At 51.9% G+C, this 6000-nt stretch overlaps 1 long non-coding RNA gene across 1 annotated transcript in view; it reads left to right on the top strand.

The window, feature by feature from the left end:
• The first annotated feature begins 1296 nt into the window (after positions 1 to 1296).
• Positions 1297 to 6000, top strand: part of LOC142596920 (uncharacterized) — a 49193-nt gene continuing 44489 nt past the window's right edge. Inside the window, exon 1 of the long non-coding RNA XR_012831933.1 lies at positions 1297 to 1491. This is a non-coding gene — a long non-coding RNA (uncharacterized LOC142596920). The remainder of the gene's footprint in view (positions 1492 to 6000) is intronic.

Raw genomic sequence — 6000 nt, 5'->3', positions numbered from 1 at the left:
AGCAGCGCCAGCGGCTCCACGGAGCCCCGAGGCCGGAGCCGGGAGAGCCCGGCAGGCTCAGGCAAGCCCGGTCCCGGCCTCCGCCCGCCCGGGGCACGGCGGCTCTGCCTCCCGGGGCGGGAGGGGCGAGCCCTTGCTCTCCAAAAAAAAAAAAACCAAAAAAAAAAAAAAAAAAAAACCCAGCAACAACAACAACAAAAAAGAGTTGAAAGCAAAAAAAAAAAAAAAAAAAAAGACGCTTTTTTGCTTGCTTTTTTTTTTTTTTTTTTTGAGGCTTGCTACCCTGCGCCGTCCCCGCCGGCGGAAAGCTCCCCCCCCCCCCCCCCCCCCCACCGAGGGCGGTGGCCGGGGTGACCGTGGGCGCTGAAGCCGGGGGAGGAAAAAACGAAGGGTTGGGCAAAGCACGGCACCCGTTTGGGAACACGTTCCCCAGCCTCGGCGGCGGTGGAAGGCCCTCCTCTGGTGTTTGCCGTTTTCTTTGTTTACATTCAGTTTAGAAACATTGGCCTGCGGCCAGAAAAGCGCCGGTGTCGTGTGTGCGTGTGTCGTGTGTCGCCGTCGTCCGTCCCCCCCCCCCCCCATTCCGTCTCGGGTGGTGGAGGAGACTTCTAACTTTCACGACCCCCGAGTTTTTTTTTTTTTTTTTTTTTTTAAAAAAAAAAACCACCATGTTTTTCCACTCTGCTCCCCAAAATTAACCCTTCGGCCACCGCGGAAAGAAAAACGGGGCTGCACGGTTGCGTGCACCTGCCCCTCGGAGCTTTTAAACCCAAGGGTCGCAACAGGTTTTACCGGGAGATGGAGGCTGTAGCGGGGGATGGAGATGGAGGGTACCGGCGAGGCGAGGAGCGCCGAACCGAGCGGCGGGGCCCCCGGGGCCCCGCCGCTCGGTTCGGCGTTCCTCGCCTCGCCGCCCGCGGGGCGGTGCTGTGCGGCGGCAGCCGGGCGGGGAAGCAGCCCCGGTTCTCCCCGCCGCCCGCTTCCCCCCCCCGTGTTCGGGGCGGCGGGTGGGGAGAGCGCCGAGGTCGCTTGTGCACGCCGGGTTGTGTGTGTGCGTGTGCGTCCGTGTCCCCGCTCCTCCACCCCAATATCTCTCCCCCACCACCACCACCCCCCCCCCCACACACACACACACCCCCGGCGAGGAGTAAGTGCCACCGCTCCGCCTTCTCCTTTTCGCAATGTTGACGCAATCTATAAATAGTGGAACAAAAGGACCAACTTCCTCGCAGCTTTGCTGAAACTGCACAAAAAAGGCAACCGGGGGGGGGGGGTTGAGGTGGGGGGGGACGACACGGTTATTTTTTCATTTTATTTTTCTCCGGTTAAAAGGCGAATCCTCCCTCCTCCCACACACACACACGCTACTGGAAGATTATTTCTATTTCTTTTTTTTTTCCCTCGCTGTCTCCTATGCTGGCAACGTCCTGCGAGTGGCTATTTTGCTTTTGCACCGAGAGAAGGGCTTTCCCCCCCCCTCCTCTTCTGACAGTAAGTGCCATTTAGCTCCTGCCTTTGCTACGGGGGGGTGGGGGGGGGGGGGCTGCCTGCTCGCCCACCTGCCTGCAGCCCCAGGAGGGGCCAGGCGCTCCGGGGACGAGGGGGGGGGAGTGGATTTGGAGGCGCTTAGTGCGGGGGTGGGGGGGCAGCGCCACGGAGCGAGCGTGGATGCGCACACGAAAGACGGGGCGTGAGGGGACCGGCGGATTTCAGGAGGGAGGGAGGGAAGGAGGGCGGCGGGGGGGGGGGGGGCACACACCGGTGAAATGAGGTGATCGGGAAAAGGGGCCGCTTGCCGCTGCCCGCCGAACAAAAGCTGACGCTGATATTAAACGGGCTTTTGTTAGGGGGAAGTGTGTGTGTGTGGGCGCGGGTGGGGGGGGGAGGGGGGGGGGGGGGGGGCGGGGCGGAAGGACGGACACACGGACACCCCGCCCGCAGCAAGTTGCCGTGCGGCGGAGGGCACCTTAGACTTGTTTACCGCTCGGCGCGGCGCTCACCGGCGTGTTTTACCCTGCACACACGACGCGGGGCTACCCCCCCCCCCCCCGCCACCTCCTCTCCCCCCCTTTTCCCTTCCCTCCTCCGCGCCCCGGTGGGAGGCGGGGGGGGAGATGCGCGGGGTTTTAAAGGTGCCGGGGGGGTGCGCGGTCAGGAGATGCTGATACGATCACGCGTAAAACAAACACACAACCCGCACCCCCCCCCCTCCCCGCACCCCGTTGCCAGTCGGATCGGTGCAGGCGCAGGCAGTTACTGGCCGGAGGGAGAATTACATCATCCCCTGCTCCAGTGATGCTACCTTTCGTGCCGCTACCATGCGCGCAGGGAAAGACGCGGGGACGCGCCTCGCACCCCCCCCCCCCCCCCCGCCGGGGGGGGGGGGGGGTGCGAGGCGCGTCCCCGCGTCCCTCACACACACACACGCCCGCCCGAGTGTTTACAGCGCTCACACAGGCGTATTGTGACGTCGCCTGAGTGACAGCCCGCCGCGCCAACGGGGGGGGGGGCGCGGCCCCCCGACGCCGAGGCAGAACGCGGCCGCCCCGCCCGCCTTCCCCCACCCCCCACCCCCCCCCCCCCACCCCACGGGGGACCGCGGCCGTGAGCGGTTCCGCGGGTGGGGTGGGGGGTGGGGGGGAGGAGGAAAGCCGAGCCCCGAGCCTGAATACTTGCAAAAAGTTCCAACTTCCACGCTCTAGTATTAGGGTGGTTTACACGATGCCGATTATGACGTCCTATGACGTTTCAAGCGCACGCTACACCGCTCGGGGAGCGATTTCTCGGGAGAGAAAGCGAGGTGTATTTGCAAGCGGGGGACGCCCGTGGAATTAAACCGCGGTCTCGAGTCCTGCTGCATCCCCTTGGGAGCAAGCTGGGATGCGAGGGGCCGGTGCCCTGCTCGGCTTTGGCGCAGGGAAAACGTGAGCGTAGAAGCTGTCATAGTCGTGGCCTTGTACACGTCATTGTCCAGAGTGGACAACAAAAAGCTGGCTGTTTTTTTTTTTTGTGTGTGTTTGGTTTTTTTTTTTTTTTTTTTTTTTTTAAACGGGAAATAGATTTAAGCACCGAGGGCAAGGTCTAAATGTCACGCGTCTTACGCTCTCCCCAGTGTTACCCAGTGTAATGTTATACGGTTAGCAACTTGTTGCAATGCTCTACAGGGAGGGGAAAAAAAGTGGCAGAGGGGGGGGTTTTTACTCAGTCTGTGAAAATATTGAAGTAGTACTTACCCACTGCAAAGTCAATAAATCCGTATCACGCTAAAACCAACAAAAAGTGTTTTACAGACTGATACTTGTCAAGAATTGTTTGCCAGAATGCAGCGGTGTAAAATCATTACTAAAACACCAGCATTTTACTCACTGCAAAACTCAAGTAACCGTGAAGCCCTGTTTAGTAGCACACACAGTTTTTAATGTGTTAATGGTTTGGGTTTCTTCAAAGTGCATTACTTTTTGAAGTCTGGGTGTTTCTATTTGTGCAGAAAATAGACTGAGCAGCTTTGAGCTCCTACTGTTACAAAAGTTAAAAGGAAACAAAGTTGAGCTGCTAAGTCGGCAGTCTGGAATGAGTCAATAGTATCTCCTTTGTCCTGCTAGCTTTCTCTGCTGCGGTGTATCTTTGCTCTATTTCCTCTGCACAAGCAAATGAGCATTTCTACCCTCAGTATATTTAATAGACTTTATAGGGCTCCAGGCTGCTAAATATTCTGACCCACCCATAAAATGCAAATGCATCTGCCTTTCCAGGCTGTATGCAACAGTTGTGACACCGTCAATGACAGTAGGCTCACTCCTTTCTTGCACGCTCACTTCTTTAAATGCATAGATGGTAACACATTTTCCATTATCTATAATTAATGGGGCCAATTATTCTTGCTTTGTTGTAATAAGCCTTCGTAAGGAAACAAATATGCCCTTTTAAGGTATTCCATCATCACTTGTTTTTAGAAAAAAGAAACCCCCCAAAAAGATTGGGACGGAGACACGAAGGAGATGTAAATAACTCCCCCTCTCGTTTACTTGGGGATTCCCTGGGAGTCTCAGAGGGCAAGGAGGTAACATAGCTGGCTTTTACAGCAGGATCACAGGTCCTGACACAGGGTCACAGTGAATCTGTGCTTGGCTAGCCCTGTGCTCCAGTTTTGTTTAGCTGGTAGCTAGTCCCTTGAGGGATCAATGTCAACTTAAGCATGCTAACTTCTACGAGCAACGGGTTGGCCAGTGACCGAGAGCTGTCGCTGGCTCCTGGAGGGCTCCCTAGTTCTGCTGCACTTGGAGCTCCAGCGCGGCTGCTCCCAGGCAGGCTGCTTCTGCGGCTCTGGAGCTTGTCACAGAAAGAAATCAAAGTGGCAACGGTATAAAGCAAACCCCAACACTGTCCGTTTTCTGAAAACAAAAGGTGGGTAGATGTATTGGGTGGATTGGAAAAGCGGTTTGGGTAGGCACGTGGCTTAAAGACTGAGGCACTGAAACTGGAGCCAACTCCCATCACCGTGAGCTAAGTTTCTGTGTACCTTAAACCCCCTTTGCTCTCAAATTCTGGCCTTGGGATCGGTATTAGTCATTCTGCAGATCTGTCACACTCCCAGAGATGATAAACAAAGGTTAACTCAATATCCCACATGTAAAGGTATTAGTGTTCAGCAAATAAAATAGGAGCATACTTTCTCTCCATTACATATGTCTTAAATTAATCCATTAAGGAAGGAGATACATATATATATATATATATATGCACACATACAAACATACAGATCTCCTCACATTAATAGCCCCTGACGGTTTAACTATCAAAAAAAGCATTGCAGACTGGAGTTGCGTTACTAGAGTACAAAGCAAAGTGAAACTTTATTAACTCACTGGGAGGTTGAAACCTGTATTTTAATATATACAGTATGTAGTTTTTGCTTAATTTTATGTTACAGTTCAAAGGCTTTTTAGGTCTGCAAGATCAAGATAATACTTCTTTGGTTTTATAAAAATATACCTTGTTTATTATTAATTTATCTAGGCCTGCTTTTCTTTTGATTACCTGAATTACCTAAGTGAGTAATTTAGCATATGATTATCTGAATGACCATTCCTTTCCCTTTTTACTTTTGAAAAAGTTTATCAGTCAACTTCTGCTGTAGTGTTGCATCTGTGACCATTTTGACTGTACCATTTGGTGCCTGATACTTTTTAAATATAATTTTGTACTTCCCCTCGCCCCAGTTCTTTTAAAAAATGTAGCCTCGTAATTCCTAATGATAACAAGCCATTTTCTCTGGTGACCATAAAGGCCTATTTCTACAGTTTCCCTTTAAAACTCTAAACACATTTCTAGCTTTTCGTTCTAAAGGGTGTTACTAACTTACATTTGGAAATTTGACTGATACAGACAGCATAGTCTTCCTGGTTCTGCAGGCAGGCAGTTCCAGTGTTTCAGCTTTTGCACAGTAGCACTTTAACAAGCAGCAGCCATGCATAACTAACAAGACTGCAAGTCCAGTCACTGCTTTTTAGAAGCCTGTACCCAGCTCTCAAGTTATCTGAAATGTCCATTTTATATTGTTGCAGCCATATGACAAAAGTATTAACGGCAGGAAAGTGCAATAGTTACTAACAATGGGTAAGATACAGGGGGAGAAAAAAAGTTTTAAAAAATGGAGCCAGAGGTGCAGGAAGAAAGCAGCATAGCTCCAGCTATCCTTTTATAGTAAGTGGTGTTTTATGGAAAGTGGGAAAGAAAAGAAAACTCTCTCTTCCTTCCAGCAGCTAGCCAGTGATGGCATGACCCTTTTAACTGAAGACTGATAGCATTCTTGGAGAAATCTTTATGCAGGTTTCATTTCTAGTATCTGGAAATGAGAAGTATTGCTTTCGCCAGTTCCTTCTCTTGAACCTACTTCTGGGTTCTGGGTCTTATCCTCTAGCTATACTGATAGGTGTCTAATAAAACAGTTTTCAAGTTTGGCATTAATGCTTCATAAAAAGTAATATATTTTTTCAGAAT

Source organism: Pelecanus crispus, unplaced genomic scaffold (genome assembly GCF_030463565.1).
Source record: "Pelecanus crispus isolate bPelCri1 unplaced genomic scaffold, bPelCri1.pri SCAFFOLD_221, whole genome shotgun sequence".
Classification (NCBI taxonomy): Eukaryota; Metazoa; Chordata; class Aves; order Pelecaniformes; family Pelecanidae; genus Pelecanus; species Pelecanus crispus.
This window is presented reverse-complemented; position numbering and strand designations above follow the sequence as displayed.